The following is a 22,686-nucleotide window of genomic DNA, read 5'->3' as shown; positions in this document are numbered from 1 at the left end:
TATGTTGTAACCTCCGCAGACCAAATGTTACCATTGAGGACTGCAGAGCCTTTGTCCAAATTTACTTTGCATGTACCGTCTGCTAGCAGCATGGACACAGCACAATACAGAGATCTCACAAGAGCCACAGGTCAATTGGCAACCTCCAGTCTGCTCTGAACCACTAAAAAACTGTGCACCATGAAATGATGTTCCCCGACCTTTATAGACCTGGAGGGTCCTAACACAATAGAGATGCTCAGCTACAATCCACTGCCCTGACATAGGTAAGCCACCTCTCTAGCTGGGTGCATAATACCAGTGATGAGGGTACAGGTGTATGAGCCATGTACCCCTACAGTGTCTACGTTGATTCTTGGACATTGTAAGTGTAGTAATACCATAAAAAGTATATGGTCTGGTAGGCTGTCATTACACACTCCACAGCACTGTAATGGCTTTCCTGAGAACTGGGAAGTTTGGGACCAAATGTCTCAGCACATTAAACCCACACTAATGCCAGTGTGAGATTTAATGAAAATGCACTCCGAGGGCATCTTAGAGATACCCCCTAAAAAACGACCTCATTCTATTGTCCTTGCTGAATGGCTCCACACAAGCTGCCACCACCAGACATGTTTCTGGACCCCTGGGTCAATAGCCTGCTGCTCTTGGGGACCTGAAACAAAGCACATCTTGGGACAAGGTGCCAAGCCTCCTCCGCCAGGATAGGCAGGGTCCTTAAAGGGGAATCTTCAAAGGCTTGCCGCCTTTGTGAGCTACCCCAGACATTTGCTGCTCCCAAGCAACTTGCCCCACAATTCTGACCACCGCGCTGGGTGGGAGAATCAATGGGATAACCAAATAAGGACAAGAGGTGTGCCAATCATTGCCAACTTTACCCCTCAAGTGGGGGAAGCGAGGTAAAGCACAACTCTCAGTCCCTGCCATCTTGAAGAAGGGGGACCCAACCAACCAGAGTGAGGCTTATGCCCCCCTCCCACTGAGGGGTGGCATAATTGGGTGTGTACCAAGCCCAAAAAAGGGGCCCCTTGGTCCCGACCTGTACTTACCTGTAGCACCCCTAAATGTAGTATTCAGGGGCAACCCTGAACCTTGCCTCCTCAGACCAGAGTTAACGAGAAAAAACAAGAAGAAGAAGAACCGAAGAACTATGTTAGAGAAGAAGAGGAGGACACCTTCCGGCCTCTCCCCACCTCGGACACCTCCAGTGAAACCATCAGCAGTCCTCAAGAACCCAGAGGACCTGCCCTGCCTTCGCAATACAAAAGACTTTGTCACCTATGAGCATAGGACTTGTTCAAGACCATCCATTCTTGATCCGTATGGAACTCTATGTTATTTACTATATGCCTAAGTGCCTTCTATATTCACCTTCTAAAGCGCTCTGATACCCGCAATGGTCTTGTTCGCGCTATATAAAACATTCAAAATAAAAAACAAACAATTAAATTCGACTCAGACTCCAGATGACTCTGTGAGTACCTCTACACTCAGCACTCGGTGCCCTGAGCCTGAACCCAAGTAGTCCAACATCCCAAGGAGGTCCGCCTGGTGATCCTAGCATGGGTTGCAGTGGCCCCTGAACCTCCACAAACTTCTAACCTGAGCCTGCAGCCCATATCTGGGAGTTCCCCTCCAACTGCGACAATATTGAGTCATAACTATAGATGTCAAAAATATTGACATCCTATATTTACAAAGATAAGTACAAAAATATAAGAAACAAATATTGATGACATAAATATAGATTTAAAAAATATCATTTTTTATGTATTTATAAAATAATAAATATTAAATATATTAAATAATAAACTTAATTTAAAAAAATAAATAGATTTAATATACATTTTAACAAAAATAACAAATGAACTTAACCAAAAAAGTTAAACACGCATATATAATAATTATTATATATATTTACTGTAAAACAATTAATAAAATATATATAAACAAATACATATATGTAAACAATAAATATATATATATATATATATATATATATATATATATATATATATCCATAAACCAATAACATAAAATGTATGTTAAAAACATTATATTATTAATTAAAACATTAAACTTTAAAAAAATATTTAATCTTAAAATTCCCACTCCAATCAATGCAACAGTAGGGAAAGTGTTGGAAAGTGTGGGGGGGGGGGGTAAATATTGCTATTCCCACTCCAGTGAGTGCAACAGTATGGAAAGTTTTGGAAAGCAAAGAGGTAATAATTACTATTCCCACTCCAATGAGTGCAAAAGTAGGGAGAAAGTGTTGGGTAGCGGAGGGGTGAAAATACCTACAAATATTACATTAAATAAAATATAAAAATATTTTTCAAACAAACAAATATTTTTAGTTAGGGATTACTTATAAACAACCACATCCTAGCCTATAACACCACACAATTCACAACCCACATCTAAATTAAAAATAAAATTTGCTTCCATAATACACATAATTAATTATCAACTAAACAAATGAAAACACATAAAAATTAATTAACTTCACGTCCTTTACCCCTATAAACCCCACGACCCGTGCCTAAAATTAATTAAACAATTTTCATACTTAATTTTCAATTAATTAATAGTTAACAACTAATTATTAATTAATTAAAACAAATTACTTCCCACCCTTTACTCCTATAAACCCCTTAACCCGCACCTAAAAATAATTACACAATTTCCATATTTAATTTTTAATTAATTAATATTAATTTACAACTAATTATTAATTAATTTGTAAAAAAATTACTTCCCACCATTTACCCCAATTAACCCCACAACCTTCACCTAAAAGTAAGTACACAATTTCCATATTTATCTTTCAATTAATTAATGAATATTAATTAACAACACATTAATAATTAATTAAAGATAAATTACTTCCCACAACTAACACTATAACATATCAATTAAATAAATAATAATAAATACAAAAATCTCATTAATTTATTATAATTAAATTACTTCCCATCCTATTCCCTATAAACCCACGACTTGCTACAGAACTAAAAAACGCAAAATTGAAGTAAAATAAAATTGATAACTACTAAAATTGTAACACATATATGTAAAAACATAAACAATACCTACACAAAAAAATCATATACATTTAAAATATATACTAAACTACATAACACTACTTAAAACAATCTATATTTTAAACAACTATATTTTTGCAAACAATATTATTGACTTCTATATTTTTAAAAACAATATTTCTTAACTTTAAATCTATATTCTTGACCACGATATTCTTGCTGTCGATATTTCTCACTGACGACATTTAGGACTTGATATTCCTGTAGTTCGAAATTTTCAACTCAATATTTCTTCTGCACACCGAAAACAGCATTCTCCCCACCTGATGGGCATTATCAGTTCACCGTTTTGCCCATCAGTTTAAGAATGCCCCTGCCACCTTGCAAAGGTTGGTGAACCAAGTCCTTGCTGTATTGGAGGCCTTAAGTGCAACCTATCTTGATGATACTGCTGTCTTTAGCTTCACCTGGCAGGATCACCTGATCCACCTGGGGAAGGTTTTAAAAGCCCTGAAAACTGCAGGCCTAACTATCAAGGCATCCAATGCCAGATAGGGCAGGAAACAGTTGAATACTTGTGCCACCTTGTGCGTGGAGGCCAATGCAACTTTTACAACCCATGATCCAGGTCATCCTGCACTGGAAAGTTCCAACAACCCAGACCCAAGTCAGGGTATTCATTGGCTTGACTGGGTACTACAGGAGGTTTGTGAAAGGGAATGAGTCCAGTGTAACACCCCTCACAGAACTCACCTCCAAGAAAATGCCAAAAAAGATAAACTGGACAGTTAGCTGTTAAAAGGCTTTTGACACCCTGAAAGAGGTAATGTGCTCAGCACCAATTCTCAAAGCTCTAGACTATACCAAGCAGTTAATTGTGCAGACTGACACCTCTGATCTAAGGATAGGAGCAGTCCTCTCCCAGACCAATGATGAAGGCCAAGACCAACCTGGTTTTTTTGTAAGCAGGAGGTTACTCCCCAGGGAGCAGCGTTGGAGTGTCATTGAAAGGGAGGCATTTGCTGTGGTTTGGTCCCTGAAAAGGTTGAGGCCACACTTGTTTGGTACTCACTTTACAGTTCAAACTGACCACAGACCTCTCAAATTGCTAATGCAAATGCAAAGTGAAAATCCTAAACTTTAGAGGTGGTCCATCTCTCTACAGGGAATGGAATTTATAGTGGAACATAGACCTGGGACTGCCCATGTCAATGCAAATGGACTTCCAAGGAGCTTCCACTTAGACAATGAAGACTCGCCTGTGAAAGGATAGTCTCATCCTTTTTCGTTCGGGGGTGAGTGTAGGAAAGTGCCCCTATTTGCATCGTTGTCCCCACATTTTGCCTAATGTTGATGTACTTTGACAGAGTTGCTCTGGGTTCCTGCCAACCAGACTCTACTGTTGCAAAACCCAACTGGCAGCTCTCTGGCCACATGCAAGTCCCTTATAAAAGGTACCACAGGTACCAAGGGCACTGTGACCAGGAAAGCCCTCTAAGGGCTACAGCACTTATTGTGCCATTCTTGGAGGCCTTCTGCCTTTACAAACACACACTGCTATTGTAAGCTGCGTGTTTTGGTGCAGAACAAAGTGAAGAGTCAACATGGCACACATCCATGTGTGCCATGCCCATAATCCACTGCCCTGGCATAGGTAAGCCACCCCTCTAGCTGGGTGCAGTGGTGAGGGTACAGGTGCCTGAGCCCTGTACTCCTACAGTGTGTAAGTCAATTCTTAATTGAGAAAATAGTAGATAATTCACTAAGGAGAGTCACTGTTCCTGGGAAGAGAGTTTGAGAGAAGTCATTTACCAAGTGTGTTTCATGTTTGTTCATTTCCACTGTACTTATTTCAATGTGTTCTTTCTCCAGAAGTCCATCCGTGGCTATAACTGACCTTTAGGTTTTGAAACCATAAACACAACCATGGTCCACCATCCAGGGACCCTATATGTTTGGTTTTATTTAGTTAAAACGAACCACGGCTGTAAACACCTGTTTCCCTCTTCCCATCCCTTTTTGTCGTTTTAGATTGGACCAAACCTTGGGTCCACCCAGTGGCACTACTTCAACTGATGAGGCCACTATACCTACACTCTCCTCAATTACCTTTATCACTCTCTCATGGTCCTGAAGAAGCGCAAAAGATCTCCTCCTGAGACCACATCAAAGCGCAAAACATGTCGACCCTATACATTTCACTTTCATAAATAAACACCTTATCTCTTTAGCTACTGAGGGTCATAACTACCATTGAGCAGCACCCAACCTATTTTTTTTAGATCATAACAGAGGGATCTTTCTTATTAAATTAATCTACCCTAGACACCCTCTAATCTTTTTTTTAAATTGTACTATTCACTAAGCACTGACCCGCACACACCAGACAGCTAGATCAGCAAAAGATCTCTGATAAAGTGACCTTTCGGGGGACCTGTATGGCATTGCAGCTCAGGCCCGATGAGGAGCACAGCCATGATGAAGCATGACATCCTTCGGGGTGTGTGAGGGCATCAAGCAAACGTTTTCTGACCTTCTCCTGTTTTTCTCTAAAACGACTTCTCCCAAACTCTCATCTTGTGAACAGTGATTCTTCTTAGTGAATTAAGTAACTTCTTAGACATTGTAAGTGCAGAAATGCCATAAAGAGCATATGGCCTGGGAGGTTGTCATTACAAACTCCACAGCACCATAATGGCTTTACTGAAAACTGGGAAGTTTGGTACCAGACGTCTCAGCACATTAAACCTGCACTGATGCCAGTGTGGGATTTAATGAAAAATGCACTCAGAGGGCATCTTAGAGATACTCCCTGAAAAACAACCTAACTCTAGTGTCCTGGCTGAGTGGCTGCTCGCAAGCTACCACCACCAGACATGTTTTTGGACCCCTGGGTCAAGAGGCAGAGGCTTTTGGGGTCCTGGAACAAAGCACATCCTGAGACGAGGTGCCGGACCTCCTACCCCAGGATGGGCAGTGTCCACGAAGGGGAAGCTTCAAAGGCTTGTGAGCTACACCATCTATTTGCTGCTCCCAGCAACAGGGTCCCCACCGGTTCTGACCCCCAATTTGGGTGGCAGAATCAGTGGGTAAACCAAGTTAATAGGAGAGGCGTGCAGCACAACTCTCAGTCCCCGCCATCTTGAAGATGGGGGACCCAGCCTCCCAGAGTGAGGCTTATGCCCCCCTCCGACTGGAGGGTGGCACAATAGGGGGTGTACCCACCCAAAGGAAGGGGCAGATTGGTCCCAACCTGTACCTACCTGTAACACCCCTAAATTTAGTATTTAGGGGCAATGCCAAATCTTGCCTTCTCAGACCAGAGTAGATAAGAAGAAACAAGAAGAAGAAGGACTGAAGAACTGTGATAGAGAAGAAGAGGAGGACACCAACTGACTTGACCCAGCCATACCGGCCTATTCCCACTTCGGATCCCTCCAGCGAAACCCCGGTGTGTCCTGCAGTCAGCAGCCCTCAAGAAACCAGAGGGCCTGCCCTCCCTTCGCAATCCAAAAGACTTTGTTTTCCATGAGCATTGGACTTGCTCAAGACCATCCGACTTGGACTCCGGAGAACTCCGAGTCCCCCACCACTCAGCACCCGGCACCCTGACCCCGAACCGAAGTCGTCCAACATCCTAAGTAGGTCCCCTCAGTGATCCTAGACTGGTTTACAGTGACCCCTGAATCACCACAAGCTTCGAACTTGATGCTGCAGCCCGTATCTGGGAGGTCCTCTCCAACCGTCTCTCTGACTGACGCGGTCCAAGGATCCTGAATGCGATGGCCCGACCGACTCTGTCTGTGAGCACTTGCAGCCATATGGTTTTAATTCCCAAAGACCCCATTCGCCGACCCGGTCGCTGACCGCCTCGCAGGAAAACCCGACCAAATCTGCGATTTCTGACGACCGTATCTTACACCCAGCCACCTCTGTGCCGCTGGTGAGGTAGTGCTTGTGCTGGCCATTAGGCCATTCAGTGCTAGCTCGACACCAGGACCTTTTTGTTCCCTCAATCAGGTTGCCTGCTCATCCACAGTCCCCATGCCAATGACCTTGCTTAGCCCGTTGTCTAACGTGTGGTCCCTGCAGTCTGCACCCGGCTGCCTCTGTTCCGCTGGCCATGCGAACCAAGTGTCCATCTGACCGAGTTCTACTCAGAGACCATACACCCATTGTTTTTCTTTCTAAACTAAGAGGGTCTTGTGAGTAACCCTGAAACACTGTAATTGCATTACTAAGCTCATTCATTTCCTTCCTTTCTCTTAGGAAATGTACCAGCGTGGTATCTAGAGATTCCTCGCTGAGTAAGAAAAGTAACTGTAAAGTAATTTTGACTGTTTATTGCCAAATTCTACAAACCTGTAACAAAAACGAAGTTAATGTCTTATGCATATTTGTGATGCCTTGCGTTTGAGAGTAAGAGTTTGCTTCTGATTTGGTTCTAGTAATAAAATAACACTAAATAATATTTGTATATAAACAAATTGGTCTGAGTTCAGTCTTTGACTGTGTGACATCATTTCTTGCTGAGTGTGTGCAATTAGTGCTTTGCACTGCCCTCTGATAAAGCCTTACTGCTCGCCCACACTACCACAAATAGAGAGTAAGGTATTATCTACTTTAGCCTCTGCCTACCTTTGAGGACCCACTGAACTCTGTGTACACTATACCTTACTTTGGTATAGTATATACAGACACAGTTTCCTACACCCAGTACCTTCTCTTCCCCAAAACTCCACAACAACAGCTGGCTAAAAAGCAAGCATTTTACTCCATAGATGGATTTCCTTATGTCTTTGCTGTAGTTGATTGCGCACATGTGCATTTGGTGCACCCTGCTGCAACATTCCATCTCTACAGGAACCACAAGCACACATATTCCATCAATGTCCAGGCCATTGTGGACCTTATTTAGACTGTTCATCATTCATGTATGTAAATATCCTAGGCCGGCACTTGATGCTTTCATCTTCCACCACAGTTTCATCAATCATCAGTTTCAGAAAGTCACGTATGGGAATAGTACACTCATTAGTAAGGAAACCACAAATATACTTAATACCAACAAAGACATTTTAATGTATGACATAATTGCCATCTCTGTATTTGTATTTGGATCTTGTGTCATATGCACCTACTGGGAATAACTGAATCCCACAAGTAGACAATGATGTCCCATTGTGTCATTCCCTCACCCATCCTGCAATGGAAGTAAGGAAAAATCAACTATGAGAGGTCTTGTGTCAACTCACACTGTGTGAGTGGACAGAATCACTTTTTCAGCACTGGTCATTGAAGCAATAAAAATATCATGTGATTCACAAGTGAAGTCAATATGAGTAGAAAGTGAACATATTAGCTACGTGTGAGATGTGTGTATGTGCTTGCAGTGGTATCTTTAGTCTCAGTAAATTTGTGAAAGTTATACTAAAATAATGGGTGTTGAACAAATCCTGTGTTCCTAAGTAAATGTGTCACACATGTCAGTAAATTGTATGTTCACAAAAGTATCAGAAGAAATAATGAAATAAGTAGTTGTAAATTCCATTTATGTTATGCACTGTAAGTGTTGCTTCGATTTATGTGTAAATGTCAAATCCTGTACTTATGTGAAAACAAATGTATAAAGTGCACATATGTCTCAACCATTCTTACAGGCTAGGTTCAAACATACACATAAGTGTAAACGGACATTGACATCTATGTGATAGATAACCAGTTTTGTGGCTCAAGTTGCTTATATTTCATGCATCTCAGTCCATCAATGTAAAGCTATTTTATTTTAAGACTGCACTGTATTGAAATATGTCTTTTATGGCTTCAATTGGGTGAATAAAGATTTTTTTAAATTTGAATTTGACACAGTCATTCAGGAGGCTGTCAAACCTGTCATAAGCCAGTAAATAAACAGAATAAAAAGGAAACAGGGTAAGGTATCACAGTGCACTCAGGATCTTAACACTCTTTTGCCACATCAATGCATCATAATTAGGGCTCCCGGTTTTATGGTATTTATTGTTTTAACATGTTGGTGCCGATTACGATCCTGTAAAAACCGGGTACGAACCGTCGGACGGAGCATATTCTCCGTCAGACGCGTACCCGGTCGTCAAAATATACAAACATGGAATTACGATTCGCACGGAAACTCCATTTCCGTACGAATCGTACAAAACTCCGACCGACGAAAATAAACATACAAATGCGATCCGGGAAAGCGCCGACGTGACGTCGGGACGCACGCAGCCTACCATTCACGAACCAGGAATTACGATTCGCACCGACGTCATCCCGCACAGTAAATATTTTCCGGCTGCCAAAAACTGCCGGGAAATCAGGACGACGCGAACAAGGAGTACCTGTACGCGACGGACAGACATGGACCCGAACCTACGTGTCATTCCGGCCCTCATAGCAGTCGACCTCCTCTACAGGTTCGGACGCAGACGCCGCAGAAGGTCAGAACAACAAAGGGAGGGGGGAAAGGGGGGGGGCAGGACCAGGGGCAGGCCACAAAACCCCCACCAAACTCACACAGCACACATGCCCTGGACATACCTGACCCCCAGGCCCTGGTCACCATGAGGGGGTGGGGGCGTGTCCAGCAAAGCCAGCGTCCACCACAACGGAAGTGCCTGACGACGCGAACCGGCAACACAACAATACAGGTATGTCCCGTACCCACGCCTTAAGAGCGTGGGTACGAGTCGTACCACGCCCACACCTACGTCATCCCAACAATGGCGGGACGGCTGTACCCACGTGGCAAAGGCCTGGGTACGGCCCGCACAAGCACCACATAGCGTGGGGACGCATATGTACAGACCGTACCCCCACCCCAACAGTGTAAGTACGACCCGTTCCCTCACACGCGTATGTATGGAGCGTACCCCCAACCCCAACAGTGTAAGTATGACCCGTACCCTCACACGCGTACGTATGGAGCGTACCCCCCACCCCAACAGTGTATGTACGGACCTGACCCACACGCGCGTACGTATGGAGCGTACCCCCCACACCAACAGTGTAAGTACGACCCGTACCCGCACACGCGTACGTATGGAGCGTACCCCCCACCCCAACAGTGTATGTACGGACCGTACCCTCACACGTGTATGTATGGAGCGTACCCCCCACCCCAACAGTGTAAGTATGACCCGTTCCCTCACACGCGTACGTACGGACGTACCCCCTACCCCAACAGTGTAAGTACGACCCGTACCCTCACACGCGTACGTATGGAGCGTACCCCCCACCCCAACAGTGTATGTACGGACTGTACCCTCACTTCGTACGTATGGAGCGTACCCCCCACCCCAACAGTGTAAGTATGACCCGTACCCTCACCCGCTATGCATGGAGCGTACCCCCACCCCAACCGTGTATGTACGACATGTACCCCCCCTCGTATGCATGCAGCTAACCCACACCCGTGTATGTCCTAAGCGTACAAATCGTGAAATAGGAGGGGTGTGTGCAGAGTCCTCCCAGCAGTGCCCAGAGACAGGAGGGGTGGGTGCAGAGTCCTCCCAGCAGTGCCCAGAGACAGGAGGGGTGGGTACAGAGTCCTCCCAGCAGTGACCAGACACAGGAGAAGTGGGTGCAGAGTCCTCCCAGCAGTGCCCAGACACAGGAGGGGTGGGTGCCTAACACTCCCAGCAGTGCCCAGAGACAGGAGGGGTGGGTGCAGAGTCCTCCCAGCAGTGCCCAGAGACAGGAGGGGTGGGTGCAGAGTCCTCCCAGCAGTGCCCAGACACAGGAGGGGTGGGTGCAGAGTCCTCCCAGCAGTGCCCAGACACAGGAGGGGTGGGTGCCTAACACTCCCAGCAGTGCCCAGAGACAGGAGGGGTGGGTGCAGAGTCCTCCCAGCAGCATAATGGGTGTTGAACAAATCCTGTGTTCCTAAGTAAATGTGTCACACATGTCAGTAAATTGTATGCTCACAAAAGTATCAGAAGAAATAATGAAATAAGTAGTTGTAAATTCCATTTATGTTATGCACTGTAAGTGTTGCTTTGATTCATGTGTAAATGTCAAATCCTGTACTTATGTGAAAACAAAAGTATAAAGTGCACATATGTCTCAACCATTCTTACAGGCTAGGTTCAAACATACACATAAGTGTAAACGGACATTGACATCTATGTGATAGATAACCAGTTTTGTGGCTCAAGTTGCTTATATTTCATGCATCTCAGTCCATCAATGTAAAGCTATTTTATTTTAAGACTGCACTGTATTGAAATATGTCTTTTATGGCTTCAATTGGGTGAATAAAGATTTTTGTAAATTTGAATTTGACCCAGTCATTCAGGAGGCTGTCAAACCTGTCATAAACCAGTAAATAAAGAGAATAAAAAGGAAACAGGGTAAGGTATCACAGTGCACTCAGGATCTTAACACTCTTTTGCCACATCAATGCATCATAATTAGGGCTCCCGGTTTTATGGTATTTATTGTTTTAACATTTTGGCGCCGATTACGATCCTGCAAAAACCGGGTACGAACCGTCAGACGGAGCGTATTCTCCATCCGACGCGTACCCGGTCGTCAAAATATACAAACATGGAATTACGATTCGCACGGAAACTCCATTTCCGTACGAATCGTACAAAACCCCGACCGACGAAAATAAACATACAAATGTGATCCGGGAAAGCGCCGACGTGACGTCGGGACGCACGCAGCCTACCATTCACGAACCAGGAATTACGATTCGCACCGACGTCATCCCGCACGGTGAATATTTTCCGGCTGCCAAAAACTGCCGGGAAATCAGGACGACGCGAACAAGGAGTACCTGTATGCGATGGACAGACATGGACCCGAACCTACGTGTCATTCCGGCCCTCATAGCAGTCGACCTCCTCTACAGGTTCGGACGCAGACGCCGCAGAAGGTCAGAACAACAAAGGGAGGGGGGAAAGGGGGGGGCAGGACCAGGGGCAGGCCACAAAACCCCCACCAAACTCACACAGCACACATGCCCTGGACATACCTGACCCCCAGGCCCTGGTCACCACGAGGGGGTGGGGGCGTGTCCAGCAAAGCCAGCGTCCGCCACAACGGAAGTGCCTGACGACGCGAACCGGCAACACAACAATACAGGTATGTCCCGTACCCACGCCTTAAGAGCGTGGGTACGAGTCATACCACGCCCACACCTACGTCATCCCAACAATGGCGGGACGGCTGTACCCACGTGGCAAAGGCCTGGGTACGGCCCGCACAAGCACCACATAGCGTGGGGACGCATATGTACGGACCGTACCCCCACCCCAACAGTGTAAGTACGACCCGTTCCCTCACACGCGTACGTATGGAGCATACCCCCAACCCCAACAGTGTAAGTACGACCCGTACCCTCACACGCGTACGTATGGAGCGTACCCCCCACCCCAACAGTGTATGTACGGACCGTACCCTCACACGCGTACGTATGGAGCGTACCCCCACCCCAACAGTGTAAGTACAACCCGTACCCTCACACGCGTACGTATGGAGCGTACCCCCCACCCCAACAGTGTATGTACGGACCGTACCCTCACACGCATACGTATGGAGCGTACCCCCCACCCCAACAGTGTAAGTACGGACCGTACCCTCACACGCGTACGTATGGAGCAAACTCCCACCCCAACAGTGTAAGTACGACCCGTACCCTCACACGCGTACGTATGGTGCGTACCCCCCACCCCAACAGTGTATGTACGGACCGTACCCTCACACGCGTACGTATGGAGCGTACCCCCCACCCCAACAGTGTAAGTACGACCCGTTCCCTCACACGCGTACGTATGGAGCATACGCCTCACCCCAACAGTGTAAGTACGACCCGTACCCTCACACGCATACATATGGAGCATACCCCCCACCCCAACAGTGTATGTACGGACCGTACCCTCACACGCGTACGTATGGAGTGTACCCCCCACCCCAACAGTGTAAGTACGACCCGTACCCTCACACGCGTACGTATGGAGCGTACCCCCCACCCCAACAGTGTAAGTACGACCCATACCCTCACACGCGTACATATGTAGCGTACCCCCCACCCCAACAGTGTATGTACGGACCGTACCCTCACACGCGTACGTATGGAGCATACCCCCCACCCCAACAGTGTAAGTACGACCCGTACCCTCACCCGCTATGCATGGAGCGTACCCCCACCCCAACCGTGTATGTACGACACGTACCCGCCCCTTGTATGCATGCTGCTAACCCACACCCGTGTATGTCCTAAGCGTACAAATCGTGAAATAGGAGGGGTGTGTGCAGAGTCCTCCCAGCAGTGCCCAGAGACAGGAGGGGTGGGTGCAGAGTCCTCCCAGCAGTGCCCAGAGACAGGAGGGGTGGGTGCAGAGTCCTCCCAGCAGTGCCCAGACACAGGAGGGGTGGGTGCAGAGTCCTCCCAGAAGTGCCCAGACACAGGAGGGGTGGGTGCCTAACACTCCCAGCAATGCCCAGAGACAGGAGGGGTGGGTGCAGAGTCCTCCCAGCAGTGCCCAGAGGCAGGAGGGGTGGGTGCAGAGTCCTCCCAGCAGTGCCCAGACACAGGAGGGGTGGGTGCCTAACACTCCCAGCAGTGCCCTGAGACAGGAGGGGTGGGTGCAGAGTCCTCCCAGCAGTGCCCAGAGACAGGAGGGGTGGGTGCAGAGTCCTCCCAGCAGTGCCCAGACACAGACACGGACCGTACAAGCGTGCGTACGCTCACCTTCACTATGGGTGTCCTCGCGTATGCGTACTCATAGTGGTACGGACCGTACACGCGTGCGTACGCTCACTTTCACTATGAGTACGCATACGCGAGAACACCCATAGTGATACGGACCGTACACACGTGCGTACGCTCACTTTCACTATGAGTATGCATACGTGAGAACACCCATAGTGATACAGACCGTACACGCGTGCGTACGCTCCCCTTCACTATGGGTGTTCTCGCGTATGCGTACTCATGGTGAAAGTGAGCGTACGCATGCGTGTACGGTCCGTATCACTATGGGTGTGCTCGCGTATGCGTACTCATAGTGGTACGGACCGTACACACGCCTGTACGCTCACTATCACTATGAGTATGCATACGCAAGCACACCCATAGTGAGACGGAGCGTACACACGCGTGTACGCTCACTATCACTATGGGTACACATACGGCAGCACTCCCATAGTGATAGGGAACGTACACAGGCCCTCTTAGCGAAAGTACGGTGCCTTTCACACATCACAGTGGTGACAGGCAACACACAGGAAGGAATAGGGCTGACATACTTGTCCATGGATGGACATCAAGGCATTGTCTGGCCAGTACTACATGTGTGGGGCACAGGTGTGAAAGGCTGTGATGTGGCACATTACTCCTGAGTGGAGAAGGCACCAGATGTATAATGAGATGTGTACAGATGTTATGTGTGACGGTGCAATGTGTGCCAGGCATGCCCTTAACTCCTTTGACATGTGTGCATGTCGTACTGCACACTTGGGATGAGCGTCACTGGCATGGCACGGTCCCCAACACACGCAAGTGTCCCCTGATGCCCGGTACAGGGGTTACCACACCAGACATGTCACTACCCACGGTGCACGATGTGTCTATGTCATGTATGTGTGGTGTGTTCCCATTAGGTTGATGTTGGAGCTCCCTCAAAAGCATCAGCTGTTGCAGCAACCAACATGTGTCCATGTGTAGATGGACATGGCACACAGTTACGCACACCAGGCCACATGTGGTATCGGATGTGAGGTGCGTATGTATGCATGGGACACGGAGTAGCGTAACAAGGACATGTCTGCATCCTCTCTATGAATGTGTGGTGAGAAATCACATGTGGGCTGTCCTAGTGAAATGTCATGTGACCTGTGGCTCTAGTGTTCCGCTACCAATCTCTGCAATCGACATACTACTTCTGCTGATGTGTGGATGTATGTCACTCCTGTGTTGCGTCTGGCTGTTCACTTACACTGGGACACAGCTAATCCCATGCCATGGCATGTGGAGGTTCACAAACTCCGTGTGTAGCTGGGTCTTGGTAGGAGTGTCACCTGCCAGCCATACGTGTCCAGGGCATGTTGCACATACCTGACTCCGTATGTCGCATATGTGTATTGACAGATTAACATGTGCTCAGTACATATCAATTGTGGTTGTAGTGCACTCACTCTTCCTTGTCACTTCCAAATTACTGCAGAGCGCCGCCTCTTCCCCGACCAATTCCGGACTTGGCTGACATGCGGGAGAATGACATTATCCGGTGCTACCGCTTCCCCCAACCGTTGATTCTGGAGTTGACGGCGAGACTGGCACCACACCTGCAACCGTTGCACAGGTATCCTACGGCACTGACACCCAAGCTGAAGGTAATGGCAGCCCTACATTTTCTTGCCACGGGTACCTTTCAAAATAACATAGCTCATGTTGGTGGCATGTCCCAGAGCATGTTCTGCCGTGTGCTGCATGATTTCTTAGAGGCCATGTTGCTTCACCTGGATGAGTTCATCCATTTCCCAACCCCTAAAATGTTGACTGGTGTCAAGCGTGGATTCTATGCCCTGGGAGGGATGCCCCATGTCATTGGGTCCATAGATGGGACACATGTGGCTTTGGCACCACCACAGGCACAGGAGGTAGGGTACAGGAATCGCAAGCACTACCACTCCATCAATGCCCTTGTGGTGTGTCTGTCCAACATGGTGATTTCACATGTCTGTGCTCGTTTTCCAGGATCAGCACATGATGCCTACATCATGAGGCGTAGCAGGGCGCCTGAAATGATGACGCAGCTGCGCAACGAACGAGCATGTGTTGTTGGTGGGTACACTCTGTCCGTCCTGTATTTTGCGTAGACTTCCAGCACGACCACTTCTCCTGTCCTACTTATGTCCATGTGCTTTCTATGTAGGGGACGCTGGCTATCCCAACATGCCATGGCTGATCACACCTCTCCGCAACCCCATCACGCCGGCCCAGCTCCGCTACAACACCGCCCATGGCCGGACAAGGCGAGTGATAGAGAGGACATTTGGCCTCCTGAAGAGCAGATTCCGATGCCTCCACAAGACCGGCGGCGCCCTCCCATATGCCCCAGCAAAGGTCTGCAAAATCTTCATGGTCTGCTGCATGCTGTACAACATGGCAGTTGAGAAAGCTGTGCCACTCATCCTGGATCAAGATGATCAGGACCATCCACCCGTGGAGGACGAAGGGCTTGGCAATGGGGCTAGTGATGTGGAGGATGTGGAGCCGCAAGAGGACATCCGGACTCGGCTCATACGCGACTTCTTTGCTTAGTGGTGAGTACCAGTGTCTGTGTGTGCACGCATTGGTCCCCGTGTGGCATGTGTTGCAATGTGTGTGTCCATCTGCATGTATGCCACGTGAGTCAGAGGTGTGTGTGGATGTGTCACTGGAGTGATGGTGCCAGTGATGTGTATTTCCCCAGTCATAATTGTGACCTAGCATGTTGTCATCCTTACATGTGTCGAGTAAATGCACATGCAAGTGGCTGTGCTTTTTGTGGCTGACTTCTTGTGTGTCTCTCTTCCCCAGGTACTTGCGCATGCCGTCTGCTGCTTGCATTGTTGTGGCACTGCTATTCCTCATGGACACGTCATCGTGTGCTGACTCAGCGTTACACGCATGGACAAGTTTGGAAGTCTCCTTAGGGTAAGGGATGCATCAGGGGTGTATTGGGTGTGGCAGTTGTTTTCGATGTATGCACACTGCCCCTGTCGATGTTTGGTTCCTCTGCAGACATGTCGCATCACCATGGTACACATGACATGCAGCTCGGTACACCTGAATAGATGGTCAGACTTGTTGACAGTCATCAGTGATGGGATTGTGGAATGTGATGATGGCATCAATGTGTGTTACACTGCCCTCGGACACATACGGTTTGCATTGGCTTGACATGGTGTGGGACTTTCACATCAGCGGATCAATGGTGTATGGCAGGCTCTCCGTGAGCAGCAGGGGGTGTTTAGCTGTTAGCCGACACTGTGTGCCAGTTCCATGGCTATCACGCATTTGTGCTGCAGAAGGGGAGTGCCAGTGTTGGACCCACATGTTACTCCACATGACCTGTTCATGTGTACTCCGAGTTGCCTCAGCAATCCCAAATGCATGACTAATAAAGGTGTCCCTATGCCTCCAAGGTGCCTCTTCTCAGTCAATGCTGGTGTGTTGCCATGGGCCATACGGCATGTCTGGCATTGTTTTCCGTGATAGTGGCTATGTGTCTATGTGTAGAGTAGCAAGATGCAAGCTGTTTGTGTGGGATTAGACTGTGTATTGTGCATGATGTCCATGACTGTGTGGGTATTGTGACATATGCCATCCCCATGCATCCAACGTTGGCCAGGCCACCATTCTCTGCATCCACCTGACTCAAGCTTGCAGGACATGGTTCTGCCACCTGTCCACACATACCTGGGTGCCCCACAGGACACTCCACATGATCCCTGACCTCTGCGCATGGCTGTCGCTGTACTCAATATGTCTGTCGGCACGGTTGTGCGGCCCCCCCTCAGCTGGTTGGGCCCATCACGGGTGTTTATGGTGCTCCATGTCTGTCTTGCCTAATACAATGTGACCCATGTGTGTCTGGTGCCAGACTCAGGCCCCAGGGTGTGGATGGTTGAAGTCAAATGAGAACTCAGGCAGGGTTAGACTTTACAAGACACATGTAAGGTAATAATGCAACCAGTAGGCATCTTCTCTTCATGGTGTGACTTTTTATTTTGGTTGGGGGGGGGGGGGGTTTGACATGAGGGGCTTTCCGGGTGTGTGGAATCCAAAGTTCACTAGGGGAGTTGGTGTCCTTGCCATTTGAAATCCTCAGAGTCCATGCCACAGTCTTTGTCAACATTGGTCAGACAGTGACCAGCAAGTCCATGTGGCAGAGAATGTCTTTTGATGCTGTGCTGCTGTTGCTCCAGTGGGCCAGGTGCCAGGCCAGGTGTCCTGGGAGATGGTGCTGTTGCGCCGACCCTCACGGTCTTTTCCGTGGACGACCCGCCCTCCTGCGGGGACCCTCAGAAGCAGGCCGTGACGATGTTTGGGATGCTCCATCGGATGATTCCTCCTCCTCCTCCTGATCCCTTCCTGTGGGTGGTGATGTTCTACGCCTGCTGGCACAGGGAGGGTTGCCCATGTTGTCGGCCATCCGACGGAGTGTACTGTGAATTCCCGTGAACACCGTCACGAGCTCAGCCTGTCTGTCCTCCATCCGCCGTTGGTGTTGCAGTAGACAGGCATGTTGCTCCGCATGTTGTTGGGCCTGCTGGGTCTTGATCTCCTCGAGGATGGACACAACCTGGGCCATGCCCGTGGTGTCCTGCCGGTATGTGTCCAGGATGTTTCGGACATGGGAATATACCGGTTCCCCAGCCAACTGGTCAGGCTCGCGCCTCTGCCGTCCTCCACTCCCACCACCCCTGCCCACTTGCACCTGGCCTGCCCTTGTGGGCACATCGGGTCTCCGGGACCCCTGAGGGGTGGCATTGGCATTGTCGCCTGCCTCCTCCTGGGTGCCCGGGACACCGTGTCCCTCCTGGCCAGCCTGGCTGCATTGTGGTGGTGGGGCAGGGATCCTGGGTGTCTCCTGGGATGTGGCAGGAGTGGGGGTGGTGGTTGGCCCAGTTGTACCTGACGCAGGTGCTGCAGGTCGTTGGACACCAGAGGGGCCAGGTTGGTCGGGGTCGGGTTCGTCCACAGAGTGGTGAGAGTCGTCGCTGCCGGTGGCTCCGTCATCCCGCCGAGCCGGGTCCTGTGAGTCTTCCCCCCCAGTGTTGGGGGGTGATCCACGACGTTGACCTGTGTGTGAGAGAGACAATGTTAATTTTGTTCCATGCAACATCCATGTTTCATTCGTTTCTAAGTTGGCACATTTCCTCTGGGAATTTGGATATGTCTTGCATTCCACTCACAATGCACTTGTGCATGGGTATGTCCCTTGGCCACAGCTTTTGCAACTTTACCTATGTGTGGCACAGTCTTACTTGCTGCGTCAAGTGTGGCTGCAGTCAGCAGTGGAGTGGGCAGGTGTGGCGAGCCATGCATTGGCGCCTTCCGTGTAGCACTGTACGTGGGCACATCGAGTTGTTCCACACACTTATATGATGCAGGTAGCTGTCGTTGTGCTCGTGCACAGGTTGTGACATGGCCCTGTGTTTTGCCATGGAGAAGAGGGGGGGTTCTGGCACTGGCCACCCTTGTCTACATGCACGCAGTCCACCTGCTGATGAGCAGACATTCCCACACCCCACAAGGCTGAATTGCTCTCCCTGTGTGTCCCTTTCTCGCTCCCTCTCTGTCCTCCTCTCCCTCCCTCTGTGTGTCAGCCTCCTCCCTCTGTCCGTCTCCCTGTGTCTCCCTCCCTCTCTGTCCCCCTCTCCCTCCCTCTGTGTGTCAGCCTCCTCCCTCTGTCCATCTCCCTGTGTCTCCCTCCCTCTCTGTCCCCCTCTCCCTCCCTCTGTGTGTCAGCCTCCTCCCTCTGTCCGTCTCCCTGTGTCTCCCTCCCTCTCTGTCCCCCTCTCCCTCCCTCTGTGTGTCAGCCTCCTCCCTCTGTCCGTCTCCCTGTGTCTCCCTCCCTCTCTGTCCCCCTCTCCCTCCCTCTGTGTGTCACCCTCTGTCACCTCAGCCCAGCTTCCTGGGCACACACTGTTAGCAGATCTTTGAATGGCCCTTGGATTGTTGATGTGTTTGTTTCTGATCTCCAGGCACCCATTGGGTGTAGTGTCTGTGTCTGCACTGCTGCTGTGGTGGTGTGTGCTGCCACTCTTTCACAGTGTTGGCTGTTCATTAGCTGCTGTCATGTGCAAAAACGTGCCTTCACCCCCATGTCTTAATGCAAGGCGTCCGCCATTTGCTGGCAAGTCATTCCTGTGTTGGGACACACTGTTTGTCTGGCTGTGACCTAGGCCATATGGGCAGGGGGCATTGTTTTCTGCTTCTGAGTTGCACTATGTGATTTTTGGGGCCCACCCTCCCGCCATCCGGCTTACCGTGTCATGTGTTGGTGTTTTCTGTGGCCTGTGACTTGACATTGTCCAGCTGGGTGCATGGGACATGGTGGCGCCAGTGGCATGTGCGTGTTCATAGAGTGTGGTTGAGTCATGCGATAGCTTGGGGTGGTTGCGTGCCTGTTTGTGAGTTTGGTTGTGGATGACGTTCCCCCCATGTGAGGTGAGTTGTTTGTGTACTCACCCGGCTCTCGGAGTCCATCTACTCCATCCACTGCCACCACCGGCAGTATGGCCATCACCCTCTCCTCCCAGGGATGGTATTCTACGCGTCTGCGGGGCGGCCCTCCTCCAGTGATGTTGGCCTGGTTGTGTTCATCGGTCATTTTGGCTCGGACCCTCCTCCGCAGATCGTACCACCTGGCTTGGCATTCATGCTTGGTCCTTCTGGTGTCCGCAACAGCATTCACAGCATCGACGATCGTCTGCCACATGGCTGTTTTTGCTGACATGCTGGTCTGTCTGACCAATGTTCCAAAGAGCTGTGGCTCGACTCTGAGGATTTCATCGACAAGGACCTCCAACTCTCGGCTAGTGAACTTTGGATTCTTGTTAGTGGGCATGGTGAGGGGTGTGGGTGTGGATGGTGTGGGGGGGGTGTGGATGGTTGTGGGTGTGTGGGTGTGGTTGTGCAGGTGTGTGTGTGAATGTGATGAGGAGGTGTTTGTGAAGGTGTGTGTGTGAAGGTGTGCAAGTGTAAGGTGTGGTAAAGGTTCTAGTATGGTGCTGTAGGTTGTCTGTGGGGTCTGGCAGCAGTGAGTCTGTTGCAAAGGCTCATGGTTTGTGTGTGTGGGCCCTTTTTATTGGTCCATTGGTGGGTGTGGCTGTGTTTGAACTTTGGGTGGGTGTGTTATAAGGAGTGGTTGTGTTTTGGGCCTCTGTTTTGGTTTTTGGCAGTTGCAGGTCAGTGAATGTGTTGTTTTTGTGGTTGTTGGACATGTTTTGTGGCTTTGTGCCATTCGAATGGTGTATTCTTGTGTTGTTTTGGTTTGTCCTGGTTGTGTACGTGCGTTTTTAGCGTGTGTACGGTGTGTACATGGGCCATTTTGTTGTACAGTGCTGTCCATGTGTGTGGCTTGGTACGACTCGTACATGCGCGATGTTGTGTGAAGGTGGTGATGTTGGGGCCTGGGGTGCGCTCTGTACTTAGAATGTTGGGGTGGGGGTACGCTCCATGCATACACGGGGGGTTACGACACGTACACGGGTGTACATACACGGGGGTACGACATGTACACGGGTGTACATACACAGGGGGTACGACACGTACATGGGTGTACATACATGGGGGTACGACACGTACACGGGTGTACATACACCGGGGTGGTACGACACGTACACGGGTGTACATACACGGGGGTACGACACTAACATACACGGGTGTACATACACGGGGGGTACGACACGTACACGGGTGTACATACACGGGGGGGTACGACACGTACACGGGTGTACATACACGGGTGGGGGTACGACTCTAACGTACACGGGTGTACATACACAGGGGGTACGACACTAACGTACACGGGTGTACATACACGGGGGGTACGACGCTAACGTACACGGGTGTACATACATGGAGGGTGCGACACGTACACGGGTGTACATACACGGGTGGGGGTACGACTCTAACGAACACGGGTGTACATACACGGGGGGTACGACACGAACGTACATGGGTATACATACACGGGGGGTACGACACGTACACGGGTGTACATACACGGGTGGGGGTACGACTCTAATGTACACGGGTGTACATACACGGGGGTACGACACGTACACGGGTGTACATACACGGGGGGTACGACACGTACACGGGTGTACATACACGGGGGTATGACATGTACACGGGTGTACATACACGGGTGGGGGTACGACTCTAACGTACACGGGTGTACATACACGGGGGGTACAACACGAACGTACACGGGTGTACATACACGGGGGGTACGACACGGGTGTACATACACGGGTGGGGGTACGAATCTAACGTACACGGGGGGTACGACACTAACGTACACGGGTGTACATACACCGGGGTATGACACGTACACGGGTGTACATACACGGGGGGTACGACATGTACACGGGTGTACATACACGGGGTACGACTCGAACATACATGGGTGTACATACACAGGGGTACGACACATACACGGGTGTACATACACGGGTGGGGGTACGACTCGAACATACACGGGTGTACATACACGGGGGTACAACACGAACGTACATGGGTGTACATACACGGGGGTACGACATGTACACGGGTGTACATACACGGGGGGTACGACACGTACACGGGTGTACATACACGGGTGGGGGTACGACTCTAACGTACATGGGTGTACATACACGGGGGGGGGTACGACACGAACGTACACGGGTGTACATACACGGGGGGTACGACACGTACACGGGTGTACATACACGGGTGGGGGTACGACTCTAACGTACACGGGTGTACATACACAGGGGGGTATGACACGAACGTACACGGGTGTACATACACGGGGGGTATGACACGTACACGGGTGTACATACACGGGGGTACGACACGTACACGGGTGTACATACACGGGGGTACGACTCAAACGTACACGGG

This window comes from Triturus cristatus, chromosome 6, assembly GCF_964204655.1.
Source record: "Triturus cristatus chromosome 6, aTriCri1.1, whole genome shotgun sequence".
In the NCBI taxonomy this organism is placed as follows: domain Eukaryota; kingdom Metazoa; phylum Chordata; class Amphibia; order Caudata; family Salamandridae; genus Triturus; species Triturus cristatus.
The sequence above is the reverse complement of the archived record's forward strand: the minus strand, read 5'-3'. Positions refer to the sequence as shown.